The sequence below is a fragment of the Pelophylax lessonae genome (assembly GCF_965119305.1).
Source record: "Pelophylax lessonae genome assembly, chromosome: 10".
Taxonomy (NCBI): domain Eukaryota; kingdom Metazoa; phylum Chordata; class Amphibia; order Anura; family Ranidae; genus Pelophylax; species Pelophylax lessonae.
In genome coordinates, this window is record NC_138777.1 from 143,897,406 (window position 1) to 143,915,733 (window position 18,328).

General features: G+C 48.0%; 1 protein-coding gene across 3 annotated transcripts in view; it reads left to right on the forward strand.

Moving 5' to 3' along the window:
• The window catches only part of SPTBN2 (spectrin beta, non-erythrocytic 2), a 1,240,451-nt gene that overhangs the window by 685,602 nt on the left and 536,521 nt on the right, over positions 1-18,328 (forward strand). The gene's annotated exons all lie outside the window — the stretch shown is intronic.

Sequence of the window (18,328 nt, forward strand, 5' to 3'; positions counted from 1 at the left end):
CTGTAAGTGCGACCCAACTATTAGCTCCGGGCTTGGTTGGCTGTGACAGTCCCACTGGAGGGGGGCTGGCCTTGCGAGGTCACATAGCCCTGGTCACGACAGCAGTTGAGATAAGAGTCGCAGCATACCTCAGGCCGCAGCATCCCCATTCCAAGATGGTGCGGTGGACTGATGGGAGTAGTGCCCGCCTAATGCTGTGGTGTGGTGAGTAGTGCCCACCCTCCTTTCTTCTAGAATTGCTGGGGTGGTCGCGGGCCCTCCTGTGTCCTCCCTCCCCATGTTTTTTCCCCTATCTCCTCAGCAGAATTCCCCCTGCGTAGGTTGCCCTCACCTGCCCCCTGTCCCTCCCTTAGCCCCTCTTGGGGAGCATGGGTGCATTTGGGTAGGGGGGGCTTGTCTGGTGTTGGGCTGGAGAGTGGAGGGTGCCGCTGTCGGCCCCCCTTTTTGTGGGTGCCAGTACCTGGGTGCTGCGGGGGGGGGTCCCCTCCTGGGGTATGACCTTTTCCCTGGGGTCAAGTGGGATCCCTGGTCCCATGCAGCACTGTGTGGCGCTGCCATTTTGCCCCCCTACCCAAATGCCCCCGTGCCCAAAAGAGAATAACAGCGTCCATTTTCTTGTAGTCTTGGTGCGGTGATGTGCTGCGGAGCCTCTAGTGTCAGTGTTGGCACTTCCTCTTCCTTTTTTCATTGCAGTGTTGCTGACTGTTTGGCGCTCTCCAGCTCTAGGTGATGAGTCTCTGTGGGTATACGATCCTTCCTTCCGCTATATACAGCGCAGCGGGTGTGCTGATTCTTGTGGTGCTCTTTGTTCGCAGTGGAGCCTCTGGAGCGTGCATCACCACCTGAACCACTGCTGGAAGCTTCGGGGCCCTCCGGGGTCTCAGTATGCCCTGGCGGCCATGATGGCAGCCCTGCAGTCCTTTGTATCCAAGATAGATATGGCCCTGCAAACGAGGCCTGGCAAGAAGGGCCCCCCCGCCTTCACCTGTATCCTCTGCCTCCTCAGAGTCTGAGCTGGATTTGGCCTCCGTGGACGAAAGTCAACCCAGTCAACTGGGTCTGCATTCACGCACGCTTAGTGCTCTAATAGTGAGGAGAAGTCCTCTGCAGTTGCGCATGATAAAGCAATGGTTGAAGCCCTAATTGCGTCAGTGCGGGAAACCTTAAAGTTGGAGGACTAAGCGGATGCTGAGTCGGCGACTTCGGTGCATAGTTGCATAGTAAAGTTGAAAAAAGACATCGTCCATCCAGTTCAACCTATGATGTGTGTGTGTTTGCTGTTAACCGTACATTGTATACCCCTGTATGTTGTGGTCTCCCCTGCGTATTTTAAGGTTAAACCGCCTTTCCTCTTGTTTTAGTGAGTGGCCACGTGTCTTATTGTATTCCCTTTCTCTGAATAGGTTTTTCCATATGCTAGGGTTGCCAGTACAGTATTTGTACATTGATATCATATCCCCCCTCAATCATCTCTTCTCCAGAGAGAATAAGTTCAGTGCGTGTAGTCTTTCCTCATAGCTGATGTCCTCCCTAATTATTTTTGTTGCCCTTCTCTGGACTTTCTCCAGTTCCAGCACATCCTTCCTGAGGACCGGTGCCCAGAACTGGACAGCATACTCCAGATGTGGCCGGACCAGAGTCTTGTAGAGTGGGAGAATAATCTCTTTATTTCTGGAGTGAATCCCCTTTTTTATACATCCCAGTATTCTGTTGGCTTTGCTTGCAGTGGCTTGGCATTGCATGCCACTGCCAAGCCTGTTGTCTACCAGTACCCCCAGGTCCTTTTACATCCTAGACTCACCCAGAGGTCCCCCCCCCTAATAAGTAGCTTGCTTTCTGGTTTCTGGCACCCAAGTGCATTACTTTACATTTTTTAACATTAAACCTCATCTGCCATGTAGTTGCCCACCCCATAATTTTGTTCAGGTCTCATTTAAAGTTTCCACATCCTGCCCAGAAGATATTGGCCTGCTTAGTTTAGTATAATCCGCAAATACTGAGATCTTACTCGATATCCCCTCCTCTAGATCATTTATGAATAAATTAAACAGGATTGGCCCCAGGACAGAACCCTGGGGGACCCCGCTTTCCACACCCGCCCAATCTGAGTACTCCCCATTAATCGCCACCCTTTGCAACCTCATCTGTAGCCAGTTCTCTATCCAGGTACTCACCTTATGGGCCATACCTACTTTCCTTTGAATAGTAAGCGTTTGTGGGGAACGGTGTCAAAGGCCTTTGCAAAGTCCAGATACACCACATCCACAGGCTTACCTTTATCTAGGTGGCAGCTCACTTCATCGTAGAAGGTTAATAGATTGGTTTGGCAAGAACGATTTTTCATGAATCCATGCTGATTACTACTAATACCATTTTCATTACTAACGTCTTGTATGTGGTCCCTTAACATCCCCTCAAAAATCTTGCAGACTACTGATGTTAGGCTGACCGACCTATAGTTACCCGGGATATATCTCGGCTCCTTTTTTTAAATATTGGTACCACGTTGGCTTTTTTCCAATCAGCTGGCACCATACCCGGTGCAGTTTGGTACCCGCAAATCTTGTGAAAAAGGTGTTCCCCTTTCCTGCCTATTTTGACGAGATTGTCACTAGTCAGTGGGATTTTCCAAAACGCATGGTTGGAATATCTAAGCCCTTCGCTGGGAGATATCCCTTTGAGGAGTCTCTTCTGAAGCAACTGACAGTTCCACTGACTCTCAGCTTTCCAGGCTAAATAAAGCCACACTTTTTCCGGTGGAGGATTTTCCATCCTTTAAGGATCCCGTGGACAAGAGAGCTGAGGCTCTGGTCCGTTACCTTTTCACTATGGCTGGTTCAATTTTGAGACCAGTGTTTGCTATCAATTCTAGAGAAGAAAATTATAGCTATTGCTATTAAAGATGGACTTTCTCGGCACAGCAATCAACACTAGTGTTATATAAAAAATAGAGTTTTATTGAGAATCTATTAAAAAGTATACATATTACAAAAAATATTACAGAAAAAATATAAGTGTTAGTTCAGTTAAAAAACAGATCATAACATCAGATACAAGATATCATAGATAACCCTCAATCACCGCAAAAGTATTTTTGAATGGTGATTCAATGTACACCTGATACTTAGTCCGAGACTGTAGTGGGTACAGGTATATGTCTGGTGTTTGAGGGATTCAAATAACCTCTACATGTTTCACGTATATATTACGCTTCTTCAGGAGGATGTGATACAGAAAGAAATCTTTTAATATATGAGATCAGTATCTGGTGTGTAGGTTCCAATGACAAAACCGTCACGGTATATACTAAAAACTTTTGATCATTTGCAATTAAAAGTGCTGAAATGGGTAGGTCTCCAAAGCTATATATACTTTATTAGTTGGGGACCATTCACGTGTAGGAAGGTAATTAGTTTATATCAGCAGAGCGACAAGTACTGGTGGTGTGTAGCATACACCTATCCTAGTCTGTCAGCTGTAAAAAATACCCAGTCCCGCACTGCTTAGAGTGTTAGATAGTGTCTGGCCGTTTGGGTTTATATCACTCTTTCATGGCGAACGCTGTTCCACCATAAAGATGTTCACGGCGCAAGAAGTTGCAGCCGTGACACTTGTGTCTGATGATATGGAGCAGAGAAGCGAGTGTGTGTTCCTCGTAGCAGTCGTAAAGGTGGTCCTTTTTTTCTCAGCTCACAAGTGGCCCTTTCATCCATCTGGATCGCAGGAAAAGGGTTAAAGATCCACCTGTAACTTTGCGGGAGGCTCCAAGAGACCCTGGAATGGGAAGTCCAAAGTGGGCACTTCTGGTTCCGCAAACAAGCCTTCCCCAGCCTGAAAGGGCGCCCTCATCCGCATCAGGGGTGGGGGAAAGTCTTTGCCTTTTTCCGGATCCATGGGCCTTGCTCATTCAGGACAGATGGGTCCACGAGTTGATTCGGTTACAAGATCGAGTTTCGGTCCTTGCCTCCGGCAAGGTTTTTTCCTTCCAACTTATGCCTGTCTCACGAGCAGCTATAGGGCTTCTACGGGGCAGTGCAGGCCCTGTTAGCATAAGGAGTTTTTTTGTGGCGGTTCCGGAGTTGGAACGTTTTCAAAGATTTTGTTCAAATCCGTTTACAGTTCCCAGGATGGAAGGCAAGGTTCGTCTGATCTTGGATCTCAAGGCTCTGAACCACTTTCGGATGGAGTCCATCCGCACAGTAGTAGCTTTCCTTCATCAAGGAGGTTTTCTGGCTTCTATCGATCTCAAGGACGCTCACCTTCATATTCCAATATATGTTGGGCATCAGCATTTTCTTAGTTTTGCCATGGGCAAGGAGCACTATCAATTTGTGGCGTTACCTTTTGGACTCTGCTCAGCTCCTCGGGTGTTCACAAAGGTTTTGGCCCCAGTTCTGGCCTTACTATGACGTAAGGGGGTCGTGGTACTCAGTTACCTGGACGATCTGCTTCTGCGTAATCTTCCTCAGCTCTAGAAGCCAACTTGGACATTACTGTGCGAACTCTGCAGGAGTTCGGATGGACACTAAATTTTCAGAAATCTGCACTGATTCCATCCACCAAGCTGAACTGCTTGGGTCTGATGCTGGACTTGGCATCAGCCCAGGTGCTTCTTCCTCAGGCGAAACTTCTGAAGCTACAGGATGTGGTTCGGCTCCTGTTGTCAAACCCATTAGTTGACGCTCAGGACTTGCATGCAAATGCTGGGTCTGATGGTTTCCACCTTCCAGGTGGTTCTGTTTGCGCAGTTCCATACCAGACCTCTCCAAAGGGAGATTCTGTCCAATGGAACAAGAATCCGCTGTCTTTGGACAATTTGATCCGATTGAGTTGGGGTTCGAGGGAGTTTCTGCTATGGTGGCTCTGCACCCTGGCCCTTCATCTAGGTAAATCTTTTCTTCCCTGTATTGGACTGTTGGGATCACCACGGATGCCAGTTTGTCCGGATGGGGCGGTGTCTTGGGAGTGTACTCAGTCCAAGGTGTTTGGACTCGAAGAGTCCAGGCTGCCGATCAACATCCTGGAGATTCGGGCGATCAGACTTTGTCTCAGTGGACGGATTGTCTGCAGGGATGCTCTGTGTGGATACAATCGGACAATGCTACAGCTGTGTTGATGTCAATCATCAAGGGGGCACAAAGAGTGCCGTGGAGGCCTGGGAAGTGGCCGGTATCTTGAGGTGGGCAGAACTATATGTTCTGGCCCCCTCTGCTGTGCACATTCCGGGAGTAGAGAATTGGCAAGCGGACTATTTCAGTCGGCAGACGTGGATATGGGAGAATGGTCTCTTTACCTGGAGGGGTCTTATCAACTTGGCCTTCGGTGTACCTGCTGGCCTACCGTCTCAACAGGAAGGTGCAGAGGTTCGTGTCAAGGTCTCGGGATCCTCTGGCCGACGCCCTGGTGGCCCCTTGTGGTAAGTATTGTCTGATTTACATCTTTCCTCCAATACAACTTCTTTCGAGACTGCTACGCAAAATCAAGGTAGAAGGGCTTCCAGACGTTCTGGGGTCACCAGACTGGCCTCGCTGGTTTTGGTATGTAGGCCTGGTAGCAGACGTTCCTTGGAAACTTCCTCTCAGGGAATTTCTTCTGTCTCAGGGGCCAGTCTCCCATCTGCTTTGCAGTCACTGGCTTTAATGGCCTGGCTATTGAAAGCCAGGTGCTGAAGGACAGAGGGCTGTAAGTCTGTGATTCCTATGCTTCTGAAAGTTAGGAAATCTTCTTTCAGGAAGGTTTATCATTGAGTTTGGAAAGCTTACATTACTTGGTGTGAGTCTTGCGGGATTTCTCCCCATTCCTTTTCCTGTGTCTCGCCTGTTGGAGTTTCTACAACTGGGTGTAGATCCGCATTTAACTCTGGGCATCATCAAGGGCTAGATTTCCGCTTTGGTCATCTTTTTCCAAAGGCCGTTGGCATTGAGTCCTTGGTTCACACTTTTTTGCAGGGAGTTCTGGCTCCGCTGATGAGATCCCTGGTGCCTCAGTGGGATCTCAATTTGATACTGTCGGTGCCTCAAAAGCCTCCCTTTAAAAATATTTGAGAACCTTCTCTGCTCATTCTGTCGCAGAAGGTGGCCTTGTTAGTCGCCATTACTTCTGCACATAGGGTGTTGGAGCTGGCTGCATTGTCCTGTCGGTCACCGTGCCTGATAATTCATAGGGACAAAGTGGTGTTAGACCCTGTCAGGCTTTCCTTCCTAAGGTTGTCTCAGGTTGAATGAAAATATTGTGTTACTGTCCCTATGTCCTAAGCCGAACATCCTAAGGAAATTGCTTTACATTGCTTGGATGTGGTCAGGGCGATTCGGGTGTACCTGGTGGTGACTGAACCGATTTTCGAAAATCAGATTTTGTTTTTTCTTACGGATGGACCTCGTAAGAGGCAGGCATTTCCAAGTCGATCAGGCAGAGGGTGGTGCAGGCCTATTCCATTAAGGAATAAATATAAAGTGCCAGCGCTTAGGATTATAAAATCAGGTGGTAATTATATAAGCTGCTGCTGATAAAAGGGGGTGCCTTTTAAAATGGTAAGAGTAAAATATCAGCGCTGCTCTCTTATTTACTTATTTATTTATTTATATATATATATATATATATATATATATATATATATATATACAATATCATAGGTATCTCACTCCTACTCTTATTATAGTGTGCAATAAATGAAGTGCTAGTGCCAGATTAATTAAATTCATAAATACCTCAAACGTTAATTTCTAAACTCGTAATACCAAATTGTGCTTACATGTAAAACAATAAGTGTCATATATAAATAATCAAAGTGCTTCAGTGATGATAATAAAAATAAAATATCTCTTAAAAGAATTGTTCATATAATCCAAAAAAATTGTGCTGAGTGACGGTCTTTGTGCAAACCAACAAATCCATAACAAAGTGCTAAGTGCTTGCTCAGGATATTCTATCTATGGTGCCAGTGCTCTTAAATTTGTGAGTAGGTGCTCCCCTCTCGGTCCCCTACTTACCAGATAGTAATCTTATGCGCCTTAAGGATAATCCTTATTGAGATAGGAGCAGCGGAAATCACCAGCCAGCGATATAAATGCCAGAGCACTCTGCAACTCGCACCATCCAGGATCAATTATCCATGCCCATGTATCACAGAAAAAGAATAACTTTCATCGTGCAGTAAATCAAGACTCTTTATTCTCACGCATAAACAGAAATACACACAGTGTTGTAGTTTAAATATCGTTCCTCCCGCATAAAATGAAACTGCCTGAGGGACCGCCTTTTAAAGAGCTGATGGCAATGTGTTTCCCGTCCAGTAGGAGGAGCTCCATCTCTCAAGGGCTGTCCTGGAAGACTTCTGGAAACAGAGTTACCGGTAAGTCTAACTCTGATCATTCATTTCTATTGCGGAACCTCGCGGTGCTGTCCGCTGCGTTTGCTTCTTAAAGGGCCAGCGCCTTCAAAACCTTCATCCGTTTTGATATGGATTCCCAGGACAGCAAATTCCCCCCAGCTCTGGTGGAGGATTCAGGTACGCCTGGGTCCTCTGAGCAGAGCTCTCCTAGCACTGCACTTGCGACTTTAGCATCAAAGGTGGATCTGCTGACGTCTGAGCGGTCTTTTAGAAAAAGGTCCAGCCTTTGCCTTCTTCTAATTCAGATTCTTACATAGGTACATAGTAGGTGAGGTTGAATAAAGACAATAGTCCATCCAGTTCAACCTGTGTAGGTGTGTGTGGCTGTAATCATCTCACATTGCCCTGAATGTTCTGATCCTTGTAATGTATGTCAGAGTCTTTTGAAAGCCACCACACTTCCCGCAGAAACCACCTCTTGTGGTAGAGAATTCCACAATCTTGTAGCCATAACAGTAAAGAACCCCCCACGTTGCCTGAGGTTAAAACGCTTCTCCTCTAATCGCATTGTATGCACTCGAGTCCTCATGCAATCCCATCGACTGAATAGCTGTTTTTCTATGCCGAAATCCCCATTGAGATATTTATAAATTGCTATCATGTCCCCCCTCAGGCGTCTCTTCTCCAGGGAGAATAAATCAAGGCGATTGCAGATGCTCTTCATAATTAAGGTCCTCCAATCCCCTAATTAGTTTAGTTGCCCTTCTCTGGACTCTCTCCAGCTCCAACACATTGCATGCTATTGCCTAATCTATCATCAACCAAGACTCCCAGATCTTTCTCCATTTTTGATTCCCCCAAGGGTTCCCCCCCCTAACGTGTATTGTGCCTTTATGTTTTTAGTCCCCAAGTGCAAAACCTTACACTTCTCCAAATTAAACCTCATTTGCCATGACGTTGCCCACTCCGTTATTTTGTCCAGGTCATTCTGTAGGATATCTGCTTCATGCTGTGTAGTTATTGCCCTGCCCAATTTTGTGTCATCTGCAAAAACTGATAACGAACTACTGATCCCGTCCTCAATGCTGTTTATGAATAAATTGCACAAGGTTGGTCCCAGGACTGAGCCTTGGGGGACCCCGCTTACCACCTCAGACCAGTCTGAGTATGCGCTGTTTATTACCACCCTTTGGACACGGCCTTTTAGCCAGTTCCGTATCCAAGAGCAAACCCTGCTGTCGATACCTGCAGACCTTATTTTATAAATTAAGCGCTTGTGGGGAACTGTATCAAACGCCTTAGCGAAATCCAGGTACACCACATCCACTGGTCTGCCAGTATCTAGCTCACAGCTCACCTCCTCGTAGAATGTTAAGAGATTGGTTTGACAAGAACGCCCATTTGTAAACCCGTGCTGATTACTGCTGATGATGTTGTTGTCTTTAGCAAACTCTACGATATAGTCCCTTATCATCCCCTCCAGAAGTTTACATACTATCGATGTCAGACTGACAGGCCTATAATTTCCTGGGATATGCCTCTGCCACTTTTTGAATTATCGGTATCACGTTAGCTTTCCTCCAATCCCCTGTACATTTCCTGTCATAATACTGTCTGCAAAGATCAGGAACAGTGGTCTAGATATAACCTTACGGAGTTCCTTTAGTACTCTCGGATGTACGCCATCCGGGCCTGGTTATGTGTGCTATATGCTCTGCCCTAGTTTTTTTGCTGTTTATATATTTAAAGAATTTCTTTGGGTTTTTTTAACTATCCTCCGCTATTTGTCTCTCAAAGTTGATTTTAGCCATTTTGATTTTGTTTACTTTTCTTATTTGCCTCCTTGTATTGCTCGAAAGCCGATACTGTGCCCTCTGATTTTATATTTCTTGAAGGCCATTTTTTTTCCCCCTAAAGTTATTTTAACGTTACGGTTTAGCCAGCCAGGTTTGGCTTTGTCTCTTCTATTCTGATATGGTTGTCACAGACAGGTACCCCCCTGAGGGGTCTCAGTCGTCTTAGTCGGAGGGGGAAGTGGAGGAGGGGGAGGTTTCCCCCATCAGGGCTGCCAGAGATCACGTTGCTATGGCTGCGCTCATTAGTAATGTGAAACGCTGCATTTGGAGGATGAGCCCCACCAGCAGGGTCATCCCTTGGGTCATCCTTTGGAACCCACAGACCCCAGGGATCGGTTCAGGTTTTTTCCTGTCACGTCGACTTTAATGCAATGGTTAATGAATGATGGCGCAATCTGAAGAGCAACTTTGTGGTACCTAGGCAGTTGAGTACCGTTATCCCTTCGCGTCTCCAACGGATTTGCACTGGATTGTGGCCACTAAGGTAGACCACACGGTATCCAGATTACACAAGGCCACTCTGATGGCCATGGAGGCTTATCCGGTGCTTGGAGACCCGGCGGATAGGCGGGTGGAATCTCTTGCCCGTCACTCCTATGTGGTGGCAGGTTCCTTGCTGAAGCCCGTGTTCACCTCGGTAATGGTCTCTCAGGCTGTGATGGAGTGGACTAGATGCTCAGACGCACCCTGGTGGCTGATTCCGCCCCTCCTGCTACTTTAGAGATGGTGGACCAAATTGTTCAGGCAGTTTTATGCTTTTGTGATGCGGCCTTGGATGAGGCCCCTTTAGCCTTACGCTTCTCTGCTGTCGCAGTGATAATCCGTCGCCTTGTGTGGCTGTAGAGCTGGTCGGCGACCAGACTTCCAGGAAGACTGTGTCTGACATCCCTTATGCAGGGAATCGCCTTGTTGGGGACTCCCTGGATGAGTTGGTGAAGGGGGTCACTGGGGGTAAAGGCACTCTGCTGCCCCATGTGTCCAAGGGTAAGTTTTTTTTCCGCGGTAAGCGGGGCCCTTCCTTTAATCCTTTAGTCCTTTCTTGCCTTTAAGGCACATGACAAGGGCGAATCCTTCAAGGCCTCTGGTGGCCAGAAGAAGCCTTGGGCAGGCAAGTCTATAGCGGCCCACTCTGGCACGGCGGCCCCGTCCCCCATTCAGGACAGATGGGTTCAGGAACTCATTCGGTCGGGGTACAAGATCAAATTTCGATCGCGCCCAGCAGACAGATTCTTTCCCTCAAATCTTCATTGACCTCAGATTGTTATCACGATCTTCAACGGGCGGTTCAGGATCTCCTCGCCCAGGGGGTGATCGTCCCGGTGTCACATCGGGACAGGTTTTTGGGGGTTTTTACTCAAATCTTTTTACGGGGCCCTGGAAGGAGGGCAAGGTGTGTCTGATTCTGGACCTGAAGTTTCTAAATCACTTGTGCGGAGTCAAAAATTCCGTATGGAATCCCTCTGATCGGTGGTGGCCTCTGAGCCCGGGAGATTCCTGGCTTTAATCAACCTCAAGGATGCGTTTCTACACATCCTTATATTCGAGGGTCATCAGAGGTACCTCCCGATTCGCGGAGGAGCGGAGTTCGTTACCTTTTCTGTCTCGTTTCGGCTCCAAGGGTGTTTACCAAAGCTCTGGTTTCTGTTCTGGCCCTGTTGCGGGTGCAGGGGATCGCAATCCTTGGATATCTGGACGATCTCCTGTTAAGGTCGAGTTCCAGTTTTAACCCTGTTGCGCGATCTGTCAACCACGGTTCAGACACTCCAGGAGTTCGGGTGGGCCTACAACTTTCAGAAGTCGACATTGCTCCCTTCTGTCCGTCTCCCTTATCTGGGAATGGTCCTGGGCTCCGCCCATGCGAGAGTTTTTCCTGCCGGAGGACATGCTCCTGACTCTGCTGAAGGAGGTCAGGTCCATCAGGGACAACGAATCCTGCATGCGGTCCCTAGGATTGATGGTGTCAGCCTTCGAGGCGATGCCGTTTGCACAGTTCCACACGCGATCTCTGCTAGCGGAGATCCTAGCCAGGTGGGACAGGCATCCTCAGTCCTTGGACGGGAGGATATCTTTGAGTCACTGGGTCAGAGCGGACCTTCTGTGGTGGCTCCAGTCTCTGGCTCTGCGAAAGGGGAATCCTTCCGGCCATTGTTATGGAAGGTGCTCACCACGGCCCCCAGCCTGTTGGGCTGTGGTGGCGTTCTGGGAAAAATTGTCTGCCCAGGGCACTTGGTTGGGGGAGGAATCCTCCCTACCAATACATGCCTTGGAACTGAGAATGATCAGACTCTGTTTCCTCCGTTGGTGGGATCGTCTTCAGGGCCACCCTGTGCGGGTGCAGGCGGACCACACCACTGCGGTGGCGTACATCAATCACCAAAGGGGCACCAGGAGCTAGGAAGGCCTCGTCCAGTAAGATTTATCGTACCTGGAAGGCTTGCTTCGCCTGGTGAGAATCACAGGGTTTCCATCCTCACTACTATTCGGTGGTGAGGGTGTTAGCCTTCCTGCAATCCGGTGTGGACCTACATCTTGCGCTGAACACTGTTGAGGGTCAGTTATTTGCGCTGGCCATTCTTTTCCAGCGCCCCTTGGTGTCAAATTCCTTGATCCGCACCTTTTATTTAAGGGGTGCGTCATCTGGCCCCCCCTTGGGAGGTGCCCTTGACCCCTTGGGACTTGAATTTGGTTCTGTCCGTTTTGCAACGTCCTCCTTTTGAGAACATCCGGGAGATTCCTCTGCCCTCACTGTCACGGAAAGTCGCCTTTTCTGGTGGCGATCACATCTGCTCGCAGTGTGTACCAGTTGGCGGTCCTATCTTGCCACTCCCCCTACCTGGTGGTTCATAGGGATGAGGTGGTCTTGCGACCTCCTCAATCCTTCCTTCTGAAGGTGGTGTCTGAAATCCATCTCCATGGGGACATTGTTTTGCTTTCGCTGTGTGCGAATCCTACGCATCCTACGGAGTTTGCCTTGCATTCCTTGTATGTTATCAGGGCGATCAGGGTTACCTGTCGTCTGCTGAATCCTTCAGAATATCGAATTCTCTTTTTGTCCTTCCTGAGGGCCTCGGAAGGGTATGGCTGCGTCTGCGGCAACCATTCCTGTCTGTTCAGACGGACGATTGTACAGGCTTATTCGCCTAGACAACGGGTTCCGCCCTTCCCTGTCACGGCACACTCTTCTGAGCAATGGGTGCGTCTTGGGCCTTTCGCCATCAGGCGTCGGTGTCCCGGGTGTGCAAAGCGGCGACCTGGTCGTCCGTGCACACCTTTGCAAAGTTTACGAACTTGATGTTTCGGCATCAGCAGATGCCTCCTTTGGCCGCAAAGTTCTGAGTGTGGCAGTACTTTGGGGGTGACATGGCGTTTTAGCCTGTCCCCTCCTGTGGGGGTTTTTTCCCCTTGGTTATTTTACCTTCCTGGGTTTGTTCGCTCCTGTTGAGCTTACCCAGTGGGTTACCTTTCTGGTTCAGATAAGGTTCTTTTATCTGACCTTGGGTGCTTCGTTACCTTGAGAAGGTTGCGTTTCCCACCCCTCATGTCTACACTGCTTTGGGACATCCCAAAAGTGAAGACTGTATGAGTGGGCAGCAACTGTCAGAGGACGTAAGAGAAAATGGAATTTTTGTAAAATCTTACCGTAAAATTCTTTTCTCTGAGTCCTCTGACAGTCGTCGCCCCCCGCCCCTCTTTTGGGGTTCATGGACTATCTACTGCTTGCTACCAAACTGAATTGGGAATGAGGCTAGCCGGGGGTATTGGACCAGAGGGACAGCCCCCTGTAGGTGTGTCTATGCAAAGTTTTTTGTGTTTTTAACAAAATCTTCTGCCTAGCTTACTCTGTGGATAAGAGGTCAATACCCATAAGTGAAGACTGTATGAGTGGGTGGCGACTGTCAGAGGACTCAGAGAAAGGAATTTTACGGTAAGATTTTACAAAAATTCAGTTTTTTTAAGTAGTTACAGCCTGTATATAGATGTTTCTGGCACTATATACCTGTCCCATAACTGTATTATACAGGTATAGTGCCAGGGGGTAGCTAAGTATAGGGAAACTATGCACATCATACCACATAATATGTTGTCACTCACTGCTCCCCACAGATAGCAGGTTGAGAGTCAGTAATAGGATCTTCCTCGTCCTCCTCCGCTCTGCATGCTGGGTCCTCTTCTCGGTCTTGCTTTCCTCTCGGGACCGTGACGTCACTGGTTGCTAGATGCCAGGCGGCTGGCGATTCTAGCACAGGGCGGGCGAGGAGGTACAAACGGTGGGTCTCAGGAGCTTTCTGTGGCCAGTCACGCACCATATAAGTTAAAGTGAAAGCTGCTGCAGCGGCCATTAATTTTCGGCATATGTGACCCATTTCCGGCCGAAATGGGATAGGCCCATTTCCGGCCGAAACTTTTGGTTGCAAGTTTCGAAGCATCAATAGTTCATAGGGATAAAGTGGTTCTTCGTCCCTGTCCATCGTTCCTGCCCAAAGTTGTCTCTGACTTAAATTTGAACGAGGACGTTGTGTTGCCTTCCTTGTGTCCCAAGCCAAAGAATTTTGCTTTGCATAACTTGGATGTGGTTTGTGCGATTTGGGTGTATCTGGCAGCTTTTTGTGCTTACAGACAGACCTAGAAAAGGGCTGGCCGCTTCTTCGGCTACCATCTCCAGATGGATCAGACAGGCGGTGACTCAGGCCTATTCCGTTAATGGTCAGGTTCCACCTTTCCCTGTCACAGCGCGTTCTACTCGGGCGCTGAGTGCTTCTTGGGCCTTCTGTCATCAGGCATCAAGATCGCAAGTTTGCACGGCAGCCACTTGGTTGTCGGTGCATACCTGCACAAAATTCTATAAGGTAGATACTTTGGCATCTGCGGATGCTTCTTGTGGCTGCAAAATTTTGCAGGCTGCTGTTTAAGAGGGGCTGTTCCCTCTTGAGGGGTGTTTTTCTTTAACCACTTGCCGACTACCCCATGCAGACTTACTGCGGCAGGCCAGCTCGGCTGTGTATAATCACGTAGATCTACGTGATTATGTCTACGCGGTCTCATAAGTTTACAAACCATGGCAGATTTCATGATTTCTTTGCCATTTTTCAGAGCATATGAATGAAAACTTTTCTTTCACTCATGGTTAGTGTTTGGCTGAAGCCATTTATTATCGGTCAATTGTGTTTACTCTTTTTAAATCATAATGACAACAGAAACTACCCAAATGACCCCGATCAAAAGCTTACATACCCCAGTTCTTAATACCGTGTATTGCCCCCTTTAACATCAATGACAGTTTGAAGTCTTTTGTGGTATTTGCGGATGAGCCTCTTTATCCGCTCAGATGGTAAAGCTGCCCATTCTTCTGGCAAAATCCTCCTTTTCCTGTAAATTCTGGGGCTGTCTTGCATGAACAGCATGTTTTGGAGATCTCCTCAGAGTGGCTCAATGATATTGAGGTCAGGAGAATGAGATGGCCACTCCAGAACCTTCACTTTATTCTGCTGTAGCCAATAACAGGTCGACTTGGCCTTGTGTTTAGGATCATTGTCATGTTGGAATGTCCAAGTACGTATCACGCGCAGCTTCTGGGGTGATCAATGCAAATTTTCCTTAAGTATTTCTGGAAAAGGGCAGGCCTTGGGCCCAGTGGGATCCACCGAAAGTCACCACAGACGCAAGTACCTGGGGAAGGGGGGCCCACCTATAGCAAGCCAAAGCTCACGGCACTTGGGACAAGGGGGTAGCCCAGCCCTTTTCCAATCTCAGAGAGGTTTTCCAATTTCAGAGCAGTGGGTAAAGTCCTAAAGGTCTTCAAGAGTAGTATCTCAGGCAAAGCGGTTCAGGTCTGCATCGATAATGCTACGGTGGTAGCTTACCTGGATCGCCAAAGAGGAACCAGATCCATATCCCCTCCTAGACCCAGCCAAGGAAATTCTGGGCTGGGCCGAAGGAAGTCTTGTTGTCGGCAGTCCGTATAAAAGGGATGAGCAACCAGGAAGCAGACTTCCTTAACACCCAAAGATCAGACAGGGAGAATGGGGGTTAAACCCAAAGGTATTTGAGGCGCTAGTCCAGAGGTTTGGCTGCCCAGAATTAGATCTGTTATCCAGCTTCAAGACCAGAAAGGTAAGTACGTTTTTCTCCCTCTCACAGGAAACGGAGGCGGAGGGCTCGGATGCCCTAGCCCAGAGCTTGGCAGTTCAAGTTGGCTTCCGCCTTTCTCCCGCTAGCACTGCTTCCTCGAGACCTACAAAAACTCAGTCTTCAGGCCTCCTCCTCCTGATCACACCATGGTGGCCAAAGAGGGCATGGTTTGCGACCTTGAAGGCGCTATCAGTGGTGCCTTCCTGGAAGCTTCTGAATCTTCCACACCTACTCACATACCAGAGTTTTTCCAGTTGACGACCTGGTTAGTGAGTGCCAGATCCTCAGGATAAGAGGTTGCTCAGATAATAATAGACACTCTCCTCTTGAGCAGGAAACCGATAACAAGAAAGCTATATGCTCTAAGGCAGTGATGGCAAACTTTGGCACCTCAGATGTTCCTGAACTAAATTTCTCATGATGCTCAACTAGACTGCAGGGTGCATGAGCATCATGGAAAATGTTGTTCCAAAACATCTGGGGTGCCAAGGTTCGCCATCACTGCTCTAAGGTATGGAAAACCTTTTTTACTTGGTGTAGGCAAAAACTGGTTTCTGCCACCTCTGTTCCAGTAATCCTAGATTTCCTTCAGGATGGGGTAGAGGAGGAAGGGTGTGGCAGTCAACACTCTGAGTACAAGTGGCAGCACTTTGTTTTTCTTTACACTAGATTAGCAAAAGAACCTTTAAAGGATTTTTGTTGGTAAGGGATAGTTACCCCGGTAACCAAACATAGGTACCTGACTTGGGTACTAGAGGCCTTATCTGGGCACACTTTTGAACCTATAGAAGTAGTTCCTTTTAAGTTCTTGATCTTAAAATTAGCCTTCCTGTTGGCTATCGCCACAGCTGGAAGGGTAGGGGACTTACAAGGTCTATCCATTAAGGAACCTTTTTTGTTGATCCTGCCAAATATGATCATCCTCGGGCCAGATCCTTTAGATCTGCCCAAGGTAGCATCATCTTTTGATAGGACACAGGAAACAACCTTGCAGTCCTACCGAGGACCCTGGGAATGACTGGTAAGAAAAGGTTTTTAATGTTTAGATGTAATGAGATGCCTTCTCACTTGCAGGGGGCCAAAGAGTTTAGAAGATCTAATCATCTTTTGATCTTCTATTCTGGACCAAGGGGACTTCAAGCATCTAAGGCAGGGATGTCAAACTTTATTTCTTCGCAGGCCACATCCGCATTATGGTTGCCCTTAAAGGGCCGGTTATATCTGTAAGATTAGATGGCTAGAGCACCCCACACCCCCTTACACCCTTACATGAGTTGTCAAAAGCCCCCACCATTATAAGTCAAGAGTCACCCACCCTTCCTTGCATTACAATGCACCCCCTTACCTTGTGCTACTGCCAGGAAGAAGATGCAGGTGGAATCTGAGAAGAAGAAAGTGCAAGGTCTGGAGGAGGACTAGAGGATAGCTGGAATCAGCTTACAGAGTCTGCTGAATGCTGAGACCGGGGGAGGCATAGACAAGGTGGTGTTGCAGCTGCACAGAGATGTGCAGGATCTGTAGGAGTAGTCCTGCCCTCATCTCTGCTACAGACTGCTGAGAAAGGGGGGGGGGGCAAACACCAGCCTTTTTGCAGCAGCACAGAGAAACGCAGGATCTGCCAAAGGAGTTCTGCCTTCTTTGCTGCCGACTACTGAGACAAGGTGGGGGCAGAGACAAGGAGGGTGCTACAGCTACTGGAGAGCCTTGTGTTTGACACCTGTGATCTAAGGCTTCAGTCTTTAGGTGGATCAGACAGGCCACATACCATGGCTCAGGTATTCCTGCACCAGCAAAGTTGAAAGCACTCTCAACCAGAGCCATGGCGACTTCCTAGGCTTAGAAAGTAGAAGACTCCTGGGAGCAGATTTGCAGCGCAGCCACCTGGTCCAGCCAAGACACCTTCCTGAAGCACTACCGAGTAGAGGTGCTGTCACAGCAAGATCTAACCTTCGGTCGAAAAGTGCTACAGGCAGTTGTCTCACCCAAAGGTAGGGCTGCAATTACTTATTCTCTCCGTTGTGCCATCCTGGAAGGTGAGAGAGAAAACCAATGGTTAGACTTGCCATTAAAGGTGTTTCTACAAACCTTCCCGGATGGCAGGCCCAGTTAAAGCGGTAGTATCCCGCTTTTTGACACTTTTACCTACAGGTAAGCCTATAATAAGGCTTACCTGTAGGTACAAATAATATCTCCTAAACCTGCACGGTTTTGGAGATATTTACAGTGCATGCAGCCGCTCGCGCGAGCGGCGCATGCGCTCTGAAGGTCCGGGGGGACCTTCAATTATGTTTGCCGGAAAAATCACTCCCGCGCGCATGCGCGGGAGTGACGTCATCGCGGCTCCGGCCAATCATCGCGCCGGAGCCGTCTCTTCCGGCCAATCAGCGCGCCGGAGCCGCCAAACCCGGAAGAGACTGCGAGGGATCATGGCAGCGCCCGCAGCGATGTCCGGGGGTCAGTGTTGGGGCTTCGTTTTAAGGTAAGTTACACATAATGGGCTAGTATGCGATGCATACTAGCTCATTATGCCTTTGTCTTGCAGGTTTTTTTTTTTTTTTTTTTTTATTTATTTTTTTTATAGGGTTTACAACCGCTTTTTTTTATAGGGTTTACAACCGCTTTAAGGGTGGAAAAAAATAATTTTAACAGTAGGCGGTGAGTACCTAAGTGAATTTGTACCCCTTGTGGATTGGTTGGGAGAATTACTTTATCAGAACTGAGGGACAAGAGGAAGGGTGGGGGCTTTTAAGCAGCTATAAACTGATTGTGTTTCCTGTAGGGAGGAGCCTCTTGTGTCTCAGGTGTACCATCCTGGATGGTTCGTATAAACAGTTACCGTTACGTCTAACTTGTTTATTTTCTTGGTTTTATATAATCTCATTTTTTGAATTTTGGGTTTTCACTAGCTGTAAGGCATAATCAAAATTAAAAAGAAAAATGCTTGAAATATATCACCCTGTGTGTAACGCATTTATATAAAATAGAGTTTACATTTTTTAATTTAATTACTGAA